Raw genomic sequence first — 21,208 nt, 5'->3', positions numbered from 1 at the left:
AAAATCAACATTGTGGCCTTTAATCATACATTTTGCTACAACTAAATTTAGATCAGATAAAGGTTGGATTCACGCCGATTAACAAAATACATGCTGATGTAAAAATATAGTGATATACAACAGGTACTTACATCTACATTGGAGCACAGAGAATTCCTGCAAGAATCTTTCCTCATAAACGATACCATTGCAGAAATTCTTCTATCTGTTAAGCTTATTTTCTAAAAGAGAGATGGGTAAGAAACATGTAGAAAATATGATCATCATGCTATAAAATCTCATGATGCAAGGATACGCACACACTTCTTAGAATTGAGTTGACATATTTTTGCTGGACTGGAGCAGACTAGTTCTTTGGCCACTGGAATCTGCTTATTATCAGTAGGAGTTGGGTTTCTCTGTGCTGGAGCAGCATCTATAAAAACTGGAGTTGGTTTATTATCTCCTGGCGTTTGGATCTTTTGCAAAGTCCTTGTTTGTAACCCTTCAGATTCTAACATAGTCGTCTTCCCCTTGCATGCCTTGTATATAACAATGGTGCTTTAATTATAAAACATGCGACAACAGAGAGATGGAATAGGTACTGAAGAATAGAAAGGCATGACATATTGACATGTATTCCCTCCATCCGGAAAAAAATGGATGGGTCTAGGCGTGTTTCAGTTCTAGATACATCCTTTTTTATCCATTTCGGCAACATGTAACCCAGACGGAGGGAGTATGGTGTAAGAGCTAGGGATACGACAGGACAACACAGCAAAAAAAACACTAGTTGAATGTAAAACTGTATGCTAGCGGAATACGTACAGAAATAACTAAGGCAACATACACGTGTATGATTGGGAAAATAAGATGGCATTGCAACAGAGCACTAGAACAGCACTTCAATGTAAAAAACATGGTATGGTAGACAGATGAAGTACATACTGATGAATAACAATGCATAAGATATTCAGAAGCATGATGTCCAAATTAAGCAGATGACATTGCGATAGAGTAGAATGACGATACTTGAATTTGAAAACATGTTATCATGAATGGAATAGGTACTGAAAAACAGGAACGCATGACATATTTACATGCATGATCAGCATGCTAAGCACATGGCATTGCAATAGAGTAGATACACTCCAGGACATTATATGCATGTTGTACCCATATCACAGGCCAAGTTAGAGCAAGGACCTTGTGGGGTGAAGAGGATTCATCATCTTTCTGCAAGTCTTCTAAAGAACTGCCTTTACATGTTCCATCATATTGGGTATCATTGACATCAAGTTTATTGGCCTTTACATTGCTCCATGAGGTTCTTATGGATATATCAGTGTGTGCAATTATATTTGACATGCATGGAAGACAACTAGTAGTTAGATTTATGTAATGAGTGCCTATAGGAGACGACATAAATAGTAGGACTGGGGTTAACTAGCAGCAACAGGTCTCATAAACTAAAGGGAGAACATAGATGAAACACTACAAAAAAAGACACATCCGTGACATTTTGGGCCGAACGAATTTTTTTCCTGTCATACATATGACACTTCTATGACGATAATTGTGACAAAACCCGGTATCATCATAGATGTGGTGGGCTCCTACTGCTATGACAGAAAATGGGATTTTCGTCCTGAGCGGGCCGGAGACGCAGCTGCATGACATTCTTTGGGCCGTCCATGACGGAATAAACCATGGTAGAAGCGAGGGAAGGAAAATTTTGGGGAGTTCCCGGTTACGGTGGGAGGTCGGGGGCTGAGCGATGCGCGTTTCTCCCGTACACGGTCGCGCGTGTGTGCGAGGCGTTGGCTCTAACTGAACCCGAGCGAGGTGTTGGGCTCTAACTGAACCCGAGCTATTGCACTGCAGGCTACGCGTTACTGAACCCGAGCGATTGATCGATGGCTGTTAACTGAACCCGATCGAGCAATTCCTTCGCTACTGCTGCTAACTGAAGCCGATCGATTGGATGAACAGTGAGTGTTGGGGGGGGTGGATGAACAGTGAGCGGTGGCGTTGCCTCTAGATGAATAGGACCCCGTGGTGTGGAGGGCTGGATGAACAGTAGACGGTGGAGGGGTGCCTGTGGAGGGGTGGTTGAACAGGACCCCGTGGTGTGGAGGGCTGGATGAACAGTAGACGATGGAGGGGTGCCCGTGGAGGGGTGGTTGAACAGTAGCCAGTGGAGTAGCGCACGGTGGAGGCTGGATGAACAGGAGCCCGTGGAGGCTGGAGGAGGTCGACGGTAGCCCGTGGAGGCTGGAGGAGGTCGACGGTGGAGATGAACAATATCCCGTGGAGTCCCGTTTTGCGGTACGCCACACCCCTCCCGATGAACAGGACCCCCGTTTCGACCATAGGAGGTCCGTTTCGTCTGTTTTGCGGTACGCCACACCCCTTCACAATGAACATGACCCCCGTTTAGACCGTAGGAGGTCCGTTTCATCCGTTTCGCGGTACGCCACACCCCTCCCGATCAACAGGACTCCCGTTTCAACCATAGGAGGTTCGTTTCGTCCGTTTTGCGGTACGCCACACCCCTCCCGATCAACAGGACCCGTTCCGAACGTAGGCGGTCCGTTTCCTCTGTTTGGCGGTACGTCAGGCCTCGTTTCCATCGCCTGTTCCGTCCAAGCCCTCCCGATGAACATGACCACGCATTCCGTTCCGACCCAGCCGGTTGGCTCCCACGCGTTCCGTTGCCTCCCGATGAACACGACACATTCCGTTGCCTCCCCATGAACACGATGCATTCCGTTGCCTCCCCATGAACACGACGCATTCCGTTGCCTCCCCATGAACACGACGACGACATTGTTTCTCCGTTCCGACCCAGCCATGTACACAAGCCCTGGCCATACATATGCGCTAGTAGGCGTTCGAGACCCCGCCCGTATGTACACATACGTGGCCGTATTTTCTTTCTTGCACCCTGGCCGCTGTACGTACGTGTACATGCTACGTGCGCGCCTCTACTACGACACATGCGCGCCTCTACATCCACCAGTATATATGTACGTACACGTTCACGACCAGAATGACAACGATACATACGCTTCGACCAGGTGGGTCCCGACTGTTAGGCACTTCCTTGCATGCGAAGATGTAGCTGGTGGGTCCCAGCAGTCAGGGGGAAACGTTTTTTTGCGAAATACGGTGGCCCGTCTAGTGGGTCCCCGCTGTTAGGTGGAGGAATAATTATTTTGCACGTAATATGGAGGCACTTCCTTGCTGCGGCCGTGGACCCAGCTGTCAACCTCTCCACGTACAGTCCACGTCCAATGGAAGCCGTTCCTTGACCACGTTGACCACGCCACGCTGAGAGCACCAGGGCGGTGGACGACGACTAGGCCTAGGAAGGGGACGACACGAAGCCGAGGAAGACGCGATAGTGGATGCCCACGCGTAGAGGAGTACGAGGGTTCACTGGTTCGCTGCGGTGTGAGGCTGCCATTGCCGCAGAATAACAGGGGGTTTGGGTGAGTAGACGGATGGCCTAGCCAGCGGTGGGAGTAGTAGGGGGCGGTGAGGCCTTCCCCGCATCGCAGCCGGCCACGGGAGGCAGGAGCACGAGGCACGACCGACACTGGTTTGGGCGGTTGGAGCAAGAAGACCAGAGGTTGAAGAAGCACTACGGCCGTTGGATGGACATCGTACGGTCACTGGAGCTAGAATCGTGCATATTGACTAAGTTGACAAAGCCCTCCGTCCCCGTCAACTTAGTAGGCCAACAAGTCATCCTGCCACTATACTAGGTCCCAGCTAACAGGGGGAGTATTCATTTTTTGTGCGTAATAAGGAGACACTTCCTTGCGTGCGAAGATATAGCTGGTGGGTCCGAGCTGTCAGTGGCGGTAACATTTTCTGCGCGAAATACAGAGGCCCTTTCAATGGGTCCCTGATGTCAGGTGGAGGAATCATTATTTTGCGCGTAATAAGGAGGCATTTCCTTGCGTGCGGCCGTGGACCCAGCTGTCTGCCTCTCCACGTACAGTCCACTTCAGATGCATGTCGGTCATTGACCATGTTGACCAGGCCGCGCTGAGAGCACCAGGGCGGTGGACGACGGTGAGGCCTAGGAAGGGAACGACACAGAGGCAGGGAAGACTCGGTAGTTGTTTCCCACGCGGAGGGGAGTATGACTATACAAGGGTTTACTGGTTCGTCTGCCATCGCCGGAGATGGCTAGGCCAGCGATGGGAGTATGGTGGGGCGGTGAGGCCTGCGCGGCAGCAGAGCCAGCCGCGGGGAGGAGGGAGCAGGCAGTCCCGCCGACGCTTGTTTGAGCGGCTGGAGCAGGAAGAGCAGAGATTGAAGAAGCACGACGGCCGTTGGATGGCCATCCAACAGTCACTGCTTGTGCGTCAACCTTTTTTTTAGGAAAGCCTCAAATCTGTGGAAAACAACATACAACCAATCTGCCATTATTTCTAATAATTTACAGCCCATTTGCTAATTATTAAGGTTTTTTTGGAGCCCATATTCTTTTTGTTAGCATTACAGCCCATATTGTGGCCACGGTTAAAAAATTATATGAAATTTTGCATATTTCGGTGCGGACCGAACTGTTTTTAATCAATTTCGACTCACATTCAAACTGATTTTAAAAATAAATGTATATCAATATAAAATCCAGCAAATTCTCCATGCATAAAAATTAATGTAATTTAAAATCTCGAAATGGAAAAAAAGATATTTGAAACTAATTGCCAGTTTGATGTGTTTTAAAATGTACAACCCATTTCTCATTACTGATGGGCCATTTTCTCGGCCAGCCGAATGAAAGATCTCCTTGTCTTGAAAGATTTGCAGCAGCCTGACAAAGCGACTTACTTGGCAAATCACAAAAAATTGGGCTATGGCCGTGGACTCAGCTGTCAGCCTCTCCACGTACAGTACTCTTCCGATGGAATGTCATTGACCATGTTGACCACGCCGCGCCGAGAGCACCAAGGCGGTGGACGATGGCGAGGCCTAGGAAGGGGACGACACGGAGCCGGGGAAGACGCGGTAGTGGATGCTCCACGCGGAGAGGAGTACGAGGGTTCACTGGTTCGGCTGCGGTGTGAGGCTGCCGTCGCCGCAGGGCCTAGCTAGCGGTGGGAGTAGTAGGGGGCGATGAGGCCTCAACGGCAGCACAGCCGGCCACTGGAGGCAGGAGCAGGCGGTCTCCCCGGTGCTGGTTTGGGCGGCTGGTGCAAGAAGAACAACGATTGAAGAAGCAGCAGGATCGTTCGATTCAAATCCAACGGTTATTGCTGCTAGAATCGTTTGTTGACTAAGTTGAAAAGCCCTGCATACGCGTCAACTTAGTAGGCCCATAGGCCAGCCTCCCAACCGGTGCGCCCCAGATGTCAGTGGGAGGAATCATTTTTTTCGCGTAATAAGGAGGCAGTTGATTGCGTGTGGCCAGGCTAGCGGAGGGAGTAGGGTAGGCCGAGGAAGCCTGCGCGGCATCACAGCGGGCCACAAGAGGAGGGAGCAGGCAGTCCCGCCGGCGCTAGTTTAGCCGGCTGGAGCAGGAAGATCAGAGATTCAAGAAGCACGTCGGTCGTTGGATGGACATCCAACAGTCGCTGCTGCTAGAATCGTGTGTTCACTGACAAAGCCTTGCGCAAGCAAGTCAGCCTCGAAATCTGTGGCGTGTACAACCCATTTGCTATTATTTTTATAATTTTTACTCATTTTCTAATTCATATGGAATTTATTGCAGCCCTTTTCCCATTTTTAGAATTGCTGGCCATTTTCTGGTCAGTATGAGGGTCAAAAAATCAACTAAATATGTGGGAAATTTTGAAAATTCGCAAATTTTTGCTGGGGAACGAAATATTCTTAATCCAAAAATTAATAGCCATACTAAAACAAATTTAAAAATAAATTAGTAGTATGTCATGTTAAATCCAATGAAATACGTATAAGATATCAGTGAAGAACAAAAACAAAAAAAGAAACTTATATCCCATTTGCTATAAATTTTTTGGAATTTTCAACCCCTTTTGATATTACTTTTAACAGACATTGACCATACTCGTAAGCCAGGCCAGAATGCATCCCTCCTCATCTTGAAAGATTTGCAGCCCAGTAATTCAGAGAGAACAAATAGGCCTTGCTTTCTTCAAAAAGAAATACTGGGCTACCTATTTTCCCAAAGAACTGGTGCATGAGCATTTAGCTTTATTTATTTACTTATTTACGTTTAGGGGACCATGAGCATGTACCTGGGCCGGATTCATGTGAGAGCCTCCCTTCTAGTTAATTATGGGCTTCTCTATTGGGCCTTCATCAGTGGGCTGCATGTTATCAACAAGTGGAAAATGTGTTCCCTACGGAAAATAGTATGCGCTACGTATGGTACGGGGCACTAAAGGATCGAACCATGCAACAACTTCCAAAACATTGTGTTTGTTGTTCTAACAACACATTTATTCAACCAACAGACGAAATATACTACTGATTGTACATTGAAAACAACAGCAACAGCAACCAGGGCTGGGAGTGCAACAGAAGCAGTAAGCAGGCCAGAAGAGTGAAGACGCAGCTCTCCCTTCGAAACCAAACACCAGCCATCATTACAAAAGGGCTACCAAAAAAGAACAAGTGTATGCATCAAATTAAATAAAGATCCTACTACACCAAGTGTACGCATCTAACTAACTGGCTCAGTTAGACGTTACTATTTATTAAGCTGTGGAGATTGGCTGACGGCTTGAACCAGATGGGTGCCTGACGGGGGAAACTCCAGCTAGCAGGTCGAAGTCTGATACTTGCAACCCTCTCTCCTACTTTGGGTTGCAGAGCATGGGGGCACATATCAGGGTATGGTGCATGCAGAGACGCATGGTACGCTGTGTACACATAGTTTTGCCTGATGAACGAAACCGCGCTGCCATCATGATCCTTGCCATCGGTTATCTCCTGGTTAATCGGATAATTTGGTCCGACAAACAGAGAGCGTGTACCAAGGCTACTTACCAGCCTCCAGTCAAAAATTATTGAAGGCCCAGAGAAGCTGGGATCCTGCTCAAAGACCTTGCACTGACTGTGATTGTATTCCACGAAACAACACGTCCGATACGTGCGAACGATCATCAATCTTTCGCCGTCGTCTGATCGAGCCAGGAACCACCTGCAACTGCCATGCCGCTTTTCTTTGAAAGGTTCTAGGATTAGGAAGGGTAGGGATACCAGGCGGCCTACATCATCATATCAAGTTGGAGTCAAATAAAAAAGGGCTCTTGATTTAGTCAATCTTAAGAACAGCATGTTATGAGCATGAATATTTTTTCAGCAAATGTTGACAGTAATATAAGCAAGCCATCATGATATCATAGGAAAGTAACATACTGCTGTAACAGCCGTTTGTAGTGATGACTGGAGTAGGCCAGCAATACATCCAGCCATAGAAGGAGTCGACAGCGTAAATGAAGCCCTTGTGTTTAATGGCATCAGAGAACCATGGAGGATGTATGATCCGGCGATGGACGTGCAGATTTATCCACTTACCGCAGTGACCGTCAGATAGGCGAGACCGCGGTTAAAGAACGCAATTAGCCTGAAGTCTTTATAAGTCGCAGATCTTGTGGGCACTTGGCAGATTACAACCTTGAGCAAATCAAACTTGGTATCATGTTGGCTACTATAAGATTCCGAGTATTCTGGGCCGCGGTGCCAAAGCAGTGTAGTGTTAATCGAAGGAAGGGGGATCAATCGCTGGGTGTAGACCTCCACGAGCATCCAGCTACCGCGACCGTCGACGAGAACCATCCAAGACGTGTTCATGCTGACCTAGTACATACCGTTAATGTAGTTGAGGCTGACGGGGATCGGATCGCAGTCAAGGGGGTTGATGCTCGCCACCCTATGATCGTTATGCTGCGTGACACACCGTTTCTGAAGATCAGGCGACATCAGCAAGCAAGGAGCTGGCTTACAAAGCTCTGGCCTGAGGGCTTTGAGTAAACGGTACAGCCCCTAAGAGCACGCGGCGAGCGGCATGGTACTGAGATTGTCCACACGCGAAACAATGAGCTTGATTACCTCTGTGGGGAGCGAATTCCAGCCACTCTTTCGGCGGACGCTGCTCGGTTCTGCCATTGTTAGTTCTTGGGTTTCAGACGAGGGGGGAGGCGCCTTAGCAGGGATGGAAGATTGGACGAGATTATGTGCGGACAAAGATGGAGAAGCGAATATGTGCTGCGGGAAGTGGACAGGTGATGATGACTACATCACGCCGCTTGACTTACGAGACACATACCAGCAGCGTAGGGTCATGTCGATGCCAGACAACTTGCTTGAGTGATCAAAGTACTGGTACTCCCTACAATGTTATGCCCTAACTTGCTTGAGTAGAGTAGTAGAGTAGGACTCTGCTCTACTACTAGCACCGGAGGAGTAGTATATTCTAATCTAAAATAGTTATGAACTTCAATGCCCGAGCGTGGAACGACTACAAACCGTGCTCAAAGACCGTGTCTACGTGGTGTTTGGACATGGGCGACAACCTCAACGCCAACGGTGCTGCTCCCGTTGCACCTATGTGTTTCTGTCCTTCCTGTTCGAAATCATGGTAGAATTCATGATTTATTTTGTGCTTATTCAGATTAAATCTCAAAGTAACTTGCTACTATAGATTAGTATGACCAAAAATTGAACTAACATTATATATAGTACGATAAATGCTGATGCATGTCACCTAAAATTATTTCATTCAAAACTATGTTCAAATACGAATCCAACGATATAGTTTTTGTTGACATGCACTAACATTTTGTCAGTTAAATCTTTAGTCAAATTCAATGGGCGACTAATAAACCACGACCGATGTAGTACAAGTGTAGAGGGCGGCGCTGCACGGAAGTCTCACCTCTCACCCCGCTTGTGGCGCGGCAGTAAAGCCCTCATATCACAAAACCCAACCACTCCCAGTAATAAGTGGCCTGGTAAAATAAACAGACAAGCAACCATCACATCCCTCCGTCTTTTTTGCATTTCATCTCTCTGCATTTACTTTCTCCGGTTCATCTCACACACTCGATCCCTAGCTACTACTCCTAGGGCCAGTTCTTTTGGCGGCTTCCCCAGCTTTTCCCACAAGACTAGTCACAGTGGAGAGTAACAATAAGGCGCCTCACTCATTTATTTGGGCTTCTAAACTACTACTTCGTCCTGGTTTATTCCTCACCATTGTAATTTGTGCTAAATTTTGACCAAAGATTTAACTGGTTTATTCCTCACCATTGTAATCCCTCCATCTAGATGTGTAAGTCATCTTACGAAAACCAAATAATCCCGAAACACTTCGGCGCGGTGCATTAACTTCTACATTGTTTCTTGTTTCTTGACATATCAACCAATAAGAGATAAAGAGTGTGCATGTTTTTAATGACTTGGGATATCAAACACGACATGCAGTGGTTAGTTCATTGCATGCAATACTATTAATTAGCAAATAAACATTAACGTTTCTCGTTTTCTCCTCCTCCTTGGTCACGGTGCACAACCTAAGATGACTTACTCACCTAGACGGATGGAGTAGTGCATGTGACATGCACTAACATTTCGTTAGTTAAATTTATGATCAAAATTTGACATAGATTACAATGGGGACCAATAAACCAGGACGGAGGTAGTAGTTATGGGATTACTAATCTAGAAGCCTAAAAGAACTGACCCCTGGTACTCCTACTAGTAGTAGTACTCAAGTTGGAATTCCAATTGCACGGCACAACTTGTTAGGCAAAAAATTTGATACAGGGTGTAGGAAGCGGTTTGGGAATTTGCATGCCTTTCCAACCAGTGAGATACTCCGTGCAAAGTACGACAGAGAAATAACCACAGAGAAGGAAGCTAAAAGTAAACAATCAAACGAGCATTTTTGCATTTGTTTTGCATTGAATCGTCTCACAAGCTTCACTAGTGATATTTTTCTACTTTTACAAAAACTGCATCATAATGTTAAAACGTGCATTTGCACGTACTCCCTCCGTCCGGGTTTATTAGGCCTAAAGACAACTTCTCTTAGACCAAGACACATAGTAATTTGCTCACATTAATTATTCCATTCCACTCCCAATGCACTCTCTCACATGCATGCAGCCAATGAAAAAGCACACATGAAGTGTATTAACTTTTCAGCCATGGCAGCAACAACAATAGCTTTTAATACAACCAATGAAATGGTTGCATGCATGCACCTTTCCAATGCGGGGCCTTATAAAAGGGGACATGCTTGTGATGCTGAGAGGCCTAATAAACTCGGACGGAGGGAGTACATAAGTAATAGTAGTACTCCCTCCGTCTAGGTGTATAAGTCTTCCCTCCTTCTTGGTCACGGTGCACAACCAAAGATGACTTATTGATCTGGATGGAGGGAGTAGCACAGTCTGCAAGCATATATCGAGAGAGACGTGTAGTGCGATAGTATATAGTAAATTTGTGCTATATGCACGTACTTGCAAAATGCGTACGAATACACAAGGTTTCCAAACTTTCCCTTTTACATACCTAATTAAGGATGCTAAAAATTCCTGAACGTTCGGGATTTATCATTTGCGTCCCAAAACTAATGAGATCGCCTTACGAAACAAAAATTATACTCCTCCTAAAAGCCACAACGCTCGCAGGAGCGCTTGCGGCGCGCCACGAGTGCCCTGGTGCGCGGCCGTTTTCCAGCGCGCCGACACAACACCTCTTCCTCAGACTCGCAACTCGCGAGGTGCTGATTGGCGGCTTGCCGGCTGGCAAGCGCGATCTCACCGGTGTGGTGATCTGGCGCCAACAGGTACTCCTCCTCGCTGGAAGCATGCACCCGGTCCACGTACCACCAAGCGTAGATGAGGCGCTTGGGCCCGACTGCACTCAGGGCGTCGGCACGGGCGTCCTCCGCCACCCTCACGGCCCTCACACGAGCCTTCTGCCAAAGAGCCAATTGCCTGACTCTCTCGGACGCGACATAGGCCTCCCAGGCAGCTTGTTCCGCGGTGCGCTTCTCTTACTCGGCCTTCTTCTCCGCCTCTATTTTGGCACGCTCTGCTGGAGGCAAAGCCTCCCACAAGGCAACATCCATTTCTTTCCAAAGATCCTCGAGGCTAGGGGGCTCGGCGGGCGGCGCAGCGTTCTCCTCGTAGCGGGGAGCCGACGCGTCCTCCAGCGCGCGTGCTGGCGAGATTGGGAACGCTGACGCGTCTACCTCGACGCGTCGCAGCAAGGAGCGGAACACCAACACGTCCTCCTTGACTAGTGGCAGCGAGGAACGGAACGGCGATGCGTCGCGTCGCGGCGAGGAGCGGAACGCCGACGCGTCCTCCTCGACTAGTGGCGGCAAGGAACGGAACAACGATGCGTCGCATAGCGGCGAGGAGCGGAACACTGACGCGTCCTCCTTGACTAGTGGCGGCGAGGAACGGAACGGCGACGCGTGACCGTCCACGCGGTGCAGCGAGGGGCTCCTAGGGCTTGGGAGGGGCGATGCCATGGTGGTCGACGTGAGAGGGAGGGGGAGGAGATAGCGATGAACATGAACGTGAGGGGGAGGAGATAGCGATGTTGTGGGAGGCGCATTATTTATAGCGAGCAATGGCACACCTACGTAGGATATGGACTGAACTGCACTGACTTAACTGCAGGTCCAGTTGCGTCACTGACATGTGGGCCAGACCCCTGTTGGGCCCATATGTCAGTGACCCAATGCACCTGCAGTTAAGTAACAGCTACGTGGGCATATTTGTTGGAGTAAATTACGGGGGAGCGAAGGGGTGGAAATATTGTTGGTCACAACGGATTGGACGAGCGTGGGGGAGGAGAGTTATGCATGCAGATTAAATTAACCCCGCTAAAAAGGATATTTTAAACGTGGCTACTCGATCTGTGGAAACTGGCGAGCCACCGCGCTCCAAGTCGTTCACCTGTGGTCCCGACCATCAACTCCTATGGATCAAATTATCACGCGAGCTGACTATTCATACAAAGGTGCTCCACCATGTACCCGGTACTCGCGAATGCAGCAATCATGCACCTAGGGTTTTAGGGTTTATTTGTTAACGTCACCTTTACGTAACACTCATGTGTGCAAGACAATGAGAGGCCGACTGCATGCGTGCGCCTCTTCTCTTTGTATATGTACTCCACCATTTATCTGGTGTCCAAAAAATTATAATAACTACTAGCAATGTGCCAATGCGTTGCCACACGATCAAAGTAGATTAATACAAATTCACCGATTTGATAGAAACAAAAGTCTAGTTTTGAAATATGTATATCACTAAAAATATGTTATGTTTCACTCAAAATATATTCCTTTGGCGGTTTTGATGAGATAAGGGAGGAATGTTGTTGGTTTCAAGATTCGAGAAGTGGTATATGTCTAATTTCTACTCTTACTAGCAAGATGCCCGTGCGTTGCACGGAACATCAAGATCTTGTGGGAGAAAAGGATGAACGAGGGAAGGCCTTATCTTCAAATGTGGTGAAGAGTGCGGGTAAATTGCCATATTTTCCTTCCTATCCGTCAGATATAAATTGGACGACCTACATTACAGGATGGCAGGCCCACCATCATCACCAACTCTATTTTTATCCCTACTCTTATAAAAAGCATTGTCGGTGATGATCGTGTGCCTCCCATCCTGTAATATAGGCCGTCCGATCTATATCTGACGGATAGGAAGGAAACTATGGCAATTTTGCAAAAAGATACCCACACCCCTCTCCACATTTGCAAATAAGGCCTTCCCGCGTTCATCTTTTTCCTCCACAAGATAAACTACTCATACAAATGCATCTTGATGTTCCGTGCAATGCATGGGCATATTGCTAGTTGTTGAAAAAAGCCCATGTGTGTTTGAGAGAGAGGAAGAGTGGAGGAGGACGGAATGCATGTGTGAGAAAGACACAAGGAGTGTGTGTGCGATAGGTATCAGCTTAAAATGAGGCGATAGTGTGTGTGTGCACGATCGAGAGGGCGTGTCTCAAGAAGGGAAGAAAAATCTACATAGATACAAGGAGCGGGAGAGAGACATGTATGCGATGGTGGAAGCACGAGTGTGCTGGTGTATAAACCTATCTATAGGCTAGCTAGTCGATAAATGTTTGTGAGAGAAATACGAGTCGGGGTGCGAAAGCGAGAGTTTTGTGTGTGTGTGAGAGAGAGAGACGGTAGTCGGGAAGGGGAGTGGAAGCAGGAGTCACTACTAAGAAAAGACCTGCTAATGGCGCACCAGTTTTGCCTACTAATGGCGCATCACTGGTGCGCCATTACTAGCACGCCACTAGTAATTTTTACTAATGGCGCACCACTGGTGCGCCATTAGTATCTGGTATACTAATGGCGCACCACCAAGTGCTCCATTAGTATATAAAACCAAGCGCCATTAGTGTGCCTCCCAGGGGCCATATTTAACCATGTGCTTTGGCACACTAATGGCGCACTGCGGATAGATGCGCCATTAGTATACTTGGCATACTAATGGCGCACTCTGTCTTGATGCGCCATTAGTATCCTTTGGCATACTAATGGCGCACTCTGTCTTGATGCGCCATTAGTATCCTTTGGCATTCTAATGGCGCACCTTGTGGTGATGCGCCATTAGTATGAATATTTGGTTTTTTTACTTTTCTGATTTTTGCACAGGTTACAAAATATATTATTTGACAGAATATAGACAGTAGCACACAGCAACAGCAGATTCATCGAATACAATAGAAGATTAGTCTCCGAATACAATTCATCATATTAGTCTCCGAATTCAAAAGACCGAACAAAGATAAAACATTACAAGTCTCGAGACCGCGAGTATCGAGTTTGTCTTCACATTACAAGTCGATATCAATCATCTAAACTACCATCACATAGAAGAGAGCTGCGGTCATCACGATGAGCATCATCGCGATCAAACTGGTCTTCATCCGGTTCCTCCAACGCTCCCTCCTCTCTCCCGCTAGATAGCGGGCGTATCTAGATTCGGCCTCCGCCCTAGTGGTGTACCCTTTGTAACTGTTACCGCTGAAACGGTGAACCTGTCTCCGACACTCCTCCCAGTCGTCGTAGACTCCGAGAACCTTACCCTTGTACACGACATACGACGGCATCTCTATGCACAAGCCAAACAACAGACAATACATACATAAGCAATATATAAGTATGCAACAAAAGGATCGGAAGAGAAAAGCAAGACATTAATAGCACGATTCATGGTCCTACTAATAAATAGCATCGATTACATCTAAGTTGAATGACTGTCCAAACCAAAGAGACATACAATTCATTAAAGTTTAATTACAACATGAGCCAATCAATGTTTCAGAACTACACATCACTACTTTCGACTCGACTCATGGACAGGAGCGTGGATGAAGCCGCCGTCTGTCGTGATGGTCATGAAATCGCGGGCGTTGTCAGCCTGCATTTGTAGCATTCCGTCTATCTCAATGTTGGACGGTTGATATCTGAGGAAGAACTGCCCCGAGGTATGAAGGACATCTTGATGGATGATGTCCGCAAACTCCGACTGGATGCGAAAGAATTCTTGTCTGATGTCCGCGTCCTGGATTGCCGACAAGCTCGCGGCCCAATCTTTGAGATTATTTGGTAGCAGAAGGTGATGATGGTCCCTTACGATCGCCCGCATGTGATGGAGGGCGTAGTAGGCATCCTTCTGACCGCCAGGCGGCTGCTTGACGCAGCAGAACGTCGTATTGTGGGCGAACACGTGCTTGCCGTACTTACGAACTGCCCTGATGAAGGTGCCTCCAGATTTGGCGTAGCCAGGGAGAACATCATCAAGAACTTTCTTGATATTTGTGTAGTCTATCTTGGAGTTACGGTTCGGGTCGAAATACGTGGCCATGGAATATTTCGGGCTTAAGAGGATGAGTGTGCAATGTGTGTCACTGCACAGAACACGGAATGTTAGAAAAAAAAGAACGATCGAAATCTAAGAAATCATATGTTACGGGGCGGTTAAGGGATGACTTACTCGGGAAAGTAAGCCACAAGGAAGTTATCCTTATCTGGGTTTGCCAGAATGACGTCTTCGAGGTGTGAACTCGCGACTTGGCGGTCCCCAGCGCTGCTCAAGAGCTTGGCACACATGTAGAAGGGGTCGACGATCACGATGTCCGGGGTCTTGTCTCTAATGATCCGCATCTCCATACTCAGCGAAAACAGCCGAACGAAGGTGTAGTGCAGCGGATGAAGGTTGAACATAGCAAAGATGTCATCAAACCGTAGGACGATCGTACCCCCGATGGCGCCATCCACAAAGCCCTTGCCCTCTGGCACCTTGGCCACGAAAACCGGGTATGCCACATCATTCTCTCTGAGACGCCGCTTCTCCAAAGAAAGAACACTGTCGTGCAGACTCCGCATAGCACCGGTTGCAGCATTGAGCATATTTGTCGGTAGCATCGCCCTACCCGCCACATGCACCCTCCTCGAGATATCCTTAGGTGAAGGTGGCCCGTCCTGAGCACGGATCGTACTCGGTGCCGGCTGGCTCGCACCGGCGCCCTTTTTAGTCGGCCGTTTCCGGCCCTTCTTCTTGATCTACTGTAATGGGACCGAGTTCTGCTCACAGACCGCCTTCTTGAGCATGTTGGGGCTGATAATATTTGGCACCTCCGCTATCTGAGGCTCGGTGAAGGCGGCAGCTGGAGGCGTCTCCTGAGAACTGAACGCCAGACGACGCCTGTTGCAATTGGGTTTCTCTGCCGTACCAGCTAGATCGCGGTCGTCTTGTTTGGGTTCTTGAGAAGGAGGCCCGCAGAACTTTTCACCGTACCCATGTTCGGCAAAGTACTTATCGACGTTGGTAAATGTACCATCGTCGTTGTCGTCGTTGTCCGGATCCTGTGCCATATGCATGTCCGGATCCTGTGCCATAAGGATGTCCGGCATGTCCGGTAGCGTTGCGGCATTCTTGCCATGGCTTGGCGCCGGCATGACTGGCGGTCTTGTCTGTGGGGTGGTGTCCCCCGCCCCAAACGAATCTGGCTCTTCGGCCAAAGCAGGGGCCAGCTTACGCAGGCGCTGAGGGTCATCTCATCTTCTTCGTCGGCCCCAGCGGGTCGAATCAGAGGTAACAGCTCGTCGCAGCCTGGCAGCACCCGAACCACTTCAACCCTATACATTGTGGGTGGCATTGGATTACCGTGGAACACGGGGTTGCCCAGTTGAACGATTCTGCCCTTGGCGACATCGACCAACTCGCCGCCCATGAAGTGCAGGAGAGTGCAAGGAACATCGGCGGCACCCTGCGAAAACATGTAGGGCGTCAGGGATGCCCAATCAAAGGCAAGGAGATGAAGTCCTCGGCCAAGAGGCTTAGTTACCGTGATGCCGTCGAGCTCGGCTAATGTCGAGGCACCACCAACGGCGGGCGTGCAACTGACGGAGGGGCCGCTTGCTGGCGAGGGGCCGGCCGGCGTACACCCGGGTGCATTAAGCTCCAACGCCGGCATCGGAGACACCAATACCGCCGCCGCCGGAGACACCAATGGCACCGCCGCCGTAGACACCAATACCGCCGCCGCCGGAGACACCAATGGCGCCGCCTGCGCGTTGTGCGAGTTGCTGGCCGTGAAGCTGGGAATCGGGGGCGGCCCCTGTTGGCCACCCGCAATCCACGTCGTTATCCCATGAATCAAGGTAGGCATAATGCCGGTGAGCGTCGATCCCAGTTGTTGTTGCACTTGCTCTTGGACCATCTCCGGAATCCGCGCCACTTGCGCCTTGAGTGCTTCAACCTCGCGCGACTGGCTTTCCGAGCTGGTCTTTTTCTCCTTTCGCCCACCAGCGGTATAGTATGACGACCATTTTGTGGACAAGCCTTTGCCGGCCACACGACCAGCTGACGTTGGCTTACTGAGCTTATCCTTGTTTTTCATTACGTTCAACGCCCTATTCAAAGGGGTGTCGAAAGGGGAGCTCTGAGACGACCCCGCGCTACTGCTTTCTTTGTCCTGCGGAAGGAACGTGAACCATTTAGAAATATTGGGGATTAATTAGAATGCAACCATATGGAGCTAATTACGCGGGGGTGTATTCCTTACCAGAACAAGCTCAAGCTCCTTGGTCTTCGGATCCGTGGTAAGCTCCTTTGTTACCGGGTCCTCCTTGTACCGGGCCCTGAGAAAGTTCCTGGTCTGCTTGTCACTGTATTTCTCGAAGCGGGGCGGTAGGCCTTGCTCGGCACGCTCCGCGTCCTCCTTGTCCCATACAGGCTCCGCCACTCTGTAACCGCCGGGACCGAGTTGGTGGACCCCTATGTTCAACTGCCGCATTTCTTTCCCCCACTTACTTGATTCGGAGGTTGCGGGGCTCTCGCACTTGATCTTGAACTCCTTGTAGTCATCTTCGCTCATCAAAGGATATTTCGCCTTGATCTTCTCATAACTATCACCTTTGTCAATCATTGCCTTCACCGTGCTTTTCCAAGTAGACAGGGCCGTGCTCATCGTCGTGAGGGCGGCACCGTTCACTTTATTACCCGAGAGGCGTGTGTTTGCGAACTCAGCGGGGAACTTGTATCGTTCGTGCAGCTTCGTGAAGAGGAGGCTGCGCAAATTCCCTCGGTCCTTATGCCTTAGGTTCTCGGTGTTGATCGAGGCGGTGCTCCGGAGAATGCACCCGAGCTGAATCGAGTACCCCTTGACTACGTGTTTGGGCGCCGTCGGATGCCCGTCGGAGTTCACTTCAGTAAATTCCTCCCTGACGGTGCCGAGCACGTTCGGGCGCCGGTCCTTCCGTTGCCTCTTCGGTTGGCTGCCATCTGTGCGTGCGCCGCCATCATCAGTGGTGGCATCCGCGGCGCCATCATCAGTGGTGTCATCCCCGACGCCACTAGGGGTTGTGTAGTCAGGATCGGTGTCTTCCGCGGCGTCCTCATAGCGGTGAGGTTCTTCCTCCAACTCCTGGGACAGCTCCCAGAATTGCTTGCCGCCCGAACCGCCGGCCTCATCGTTGTGGGCCATGTTTCGCTCTAAATAGGAAAAAAGTTTGGTCAAAAAGTTGGTTATTGTCAAGGAACAAGATCATGGTCTCATCATTTAGGGTTTGTCGACACCGAGGCATCCTAAAAGCTAAGCTTTTATCATTTAGGGTTTGTCGACGCCGAGGCACCCTAAAAGCCTAAGCGTACATCATTTAGGTTCTCATCGACACCGAGGCACCCTAAAAGCCAAGGTTTCATCATTTAGGGTTTGTCGACGCCGAGGCACCCTAAATGCTAAGTTTTCATCATTTAGGGTTTGTCGACGCCGAGGCACCCTAAAAGCCTAAGCGTACATCATTTAGGTTCTCATCGACACCGAGGCATCCGGGGCAGCCAAGTTAAGTTTTCATCATTTAGGGTTTATCGATGCCGAGGCACCCTAGGTTGGGCCTAATCACTTGGCACTAATCACTTGGCTCTATTGCCACCTATGTTGGGTTTATCATCTAGGGTTTATCGATGCTAAGGAGAATTCTAAGTTGGGCCTAATAACTTGGCTCTATTGCCACCTATGGTTTAATGCAGCAAGAATGGCAGGGCAGTTGATCCTACTTAACTAAGTACTAAGATACCCCGGCCCATGCATTAGTCGCAAGTACCCCATATGTCCTATTTTTAGCAAAGTCATGCTAAAATTCACGGAAAATTTTAGCATGACCTTTGCTGAAAATAGGACATATGGAGTACCCGAATTTGCCGGAACGGAAGTTAATCGACATTCCGGCAAACTCAAGGGCAACTCGGGGTACCTGCAAATTCATCACGACACAATGGTCGGAGACAAAACCCAGCAAACTAGCAAGATGATCATCATCTTTGCAAGACAGTAGCTCAAGTTTTTGACAGTAGCCTCTGAAGAAAACAGCATTGCAACATTCAAGTTCACAGGATAAAAAAATCATCCACATTCACCAACCCACATGATGTTAAAACCCACATGAGCTGTAAACAGACTTAAAAAACCCACATGATGTTATAACTGTACACACTGAACATGATGATACCAAATGGGAAGGAAAATTGTATCACTCTAGATTAGTGTAGCCACTATCTAACAAAACCAGAATGTTAACAAAATTACACCATGATGATACCAAATTCTTGTAGCAGTACAATGAGTTCACAGGATAAAAAAATCATCCACATTCACCAACCCAAACTGGTGGAGATACAGCAAACCAAAACCTCCCAGGTTTCTGCCATTTTATTTTTCCCACCGTATATGTTTTTTGATTCATGTCATGGTACTTGCTGTCAAACCAAGTATTTTCTTTCTACATAATCTGGGAAGTTTCCTTCTTACTGTCTCACTACAAAAAACTAGTATGCTTAGTTGCATTATGACAGGCAAAAACTACAAATATTTGTGTTTTTAGTTGAGCAATGCAGCGACAGTGTGATAGGCAAGTTTCAGTTGGCAAAGTGTCACGATTCAGACAACAGAGCAGCTAAGGATAGCAAGTGGATAGTTTAGTCAGTATACTAGTACTCTTTAGAAAGCATGAGACATATATTACCTGGAGGAGACTTCGTCGGAGAGTTGCCTGTGAATTGAAAATACAACGAGATCAGCAAAGGACAGTAAGATATATACTGAAATTATCATAACAAAATGCCAGCTACTGCCATGGTCAAAGAATAGATTATGATAGCTGGACAAGTACAGGTCAAACTAGATAATTTTCAGAACCGGTTTAACCACCGCAGGATAAAACAATGCATCCAAGACTGGGCTTAGACTAATATCCTCATAGCATAATCTGACATCAAGCAAATAATATAAGAACAGTGAAAATGTATGTTCACTGCAAATGAATATGGACCAAGTGTTCACATTCTTGGAGTAACAAATATTCATCTACTCATTTGTAGATACCTAGGAGTAACAAGACTGCACTTGCCAATAATGTTTTATTTATGCTTCCCAAGGACCAACTCCTAAACTGAACACAAAAAACTGTGTGCACATCTGCAAGTTGTAGAAGGAAAGGTGCAACACTAAAAAAACTATCAAACTAACAGATCCATTAATCAATTATGGACTTCTTACATGTTACATCTATCATTATGGACTTCTTACATGTTTCATATTGTTGCATGAATCCAAATTCACTGGAATATTGTTGCATGAAGCAAAAGAGGCCCTGGGCATCCATCCAACACAGCTAAACAAAGAAAATGCAGTTCCATGCTTTCACAATACAATTCTCTTCAGATTTCTTATTAAGAGACAACAAGATACTTGTCACTGAAATTTTCTTCAGATTTCACAGTACTGAATTTCAATGGGAAAAATTCTTAGTACAGTTCAATCTCAGGGAATCAAATATGAGAATCAAATATGGGTCATGCAGTTCCACTATCTGTATAAAGAACCATCGGTGGCGCTCCACTAAGAACCATGCCGCCGGCTGGTGCCGAGGATATGGGGATTGCCGGTGGGAGGAGATGGGATTGGGGTAGGGTCGCCTCACTCACCTGCTGGCTAGCGCGCCGGCGTCGGGGAGAGGCGGGCGGGTTCGGGTGGCGTGAGCAAGGAGGTTGGTCGGTGCGGCGGTCCTCGATCTACGGTGGCGGTCCTCCTCGATCTGCGGCGGCGGTCCTCCCGGCCCGAGAGTCACTTGGCAGCAGCAGCTTCCCAGCCCGTCGGGGCACTCCTCCCTGGTCCGGACTGGCCATGCTGCTCGGGGACGGCGAAGGAGGCGAGGGGGGCGGCGAGGGGGACGGCGAACACGGGGGGCAGCGGGTGAGATCGATGAGGCAGGGGAGAGATTAGAGAGATTGGGGATTTAGTGTGGGGGGAAGCTTTCTAATGGCGCACCACCCCCTCGTGCGCCATAAGTACGACTATTCTAATGGCGCACCACCCCTTGGTGCGCCATTAGAATTTTGTTTTAATCTAGCCCACTAGCCATATCTATAGCCTAACCCTATCTACAACAGAACCCACCCACTAGCCCGACTGGTCAGCACGCAGCACACACACCAGGAGGTCCTGGGTTCGATTCCCAGGCTCCCCAATATTTTTTTATGCATTTTAAATGCTGTTTTTTATATTTATTTGTGTTTAAATATGTTCAAACTTGTTTAAATCATAACCGTAATATTTCTTTTATAAAAACAACAATAATCTTTTAAAAAATATGTTCAAAATTGTTACTTGAAAATATCATCGGCGGCGGCGGTGGAGCGGGGGAGGGTGCGGGGGGTGCCCATTGGCGGCGGTG

The sequence above is a fragment of the Triticum aestivum genome, chromosome 2A (assembly GCF_018294505.1).
Source record: "Triticum aestivum cultivar Chinese Spring chromosome 2A, IWGSC CS RefSeq v2.1, whole genome shotgun sequence".
NCBI classification, from domain to species: Eukaryota; Viridiplantae; Streptophyta; class Magnoliopsida; order Poales; family Poaceae; genus Triticum; species Triticum aestivum.
This window is presented reverse-complemented; position numbering follows the sequence as displayed.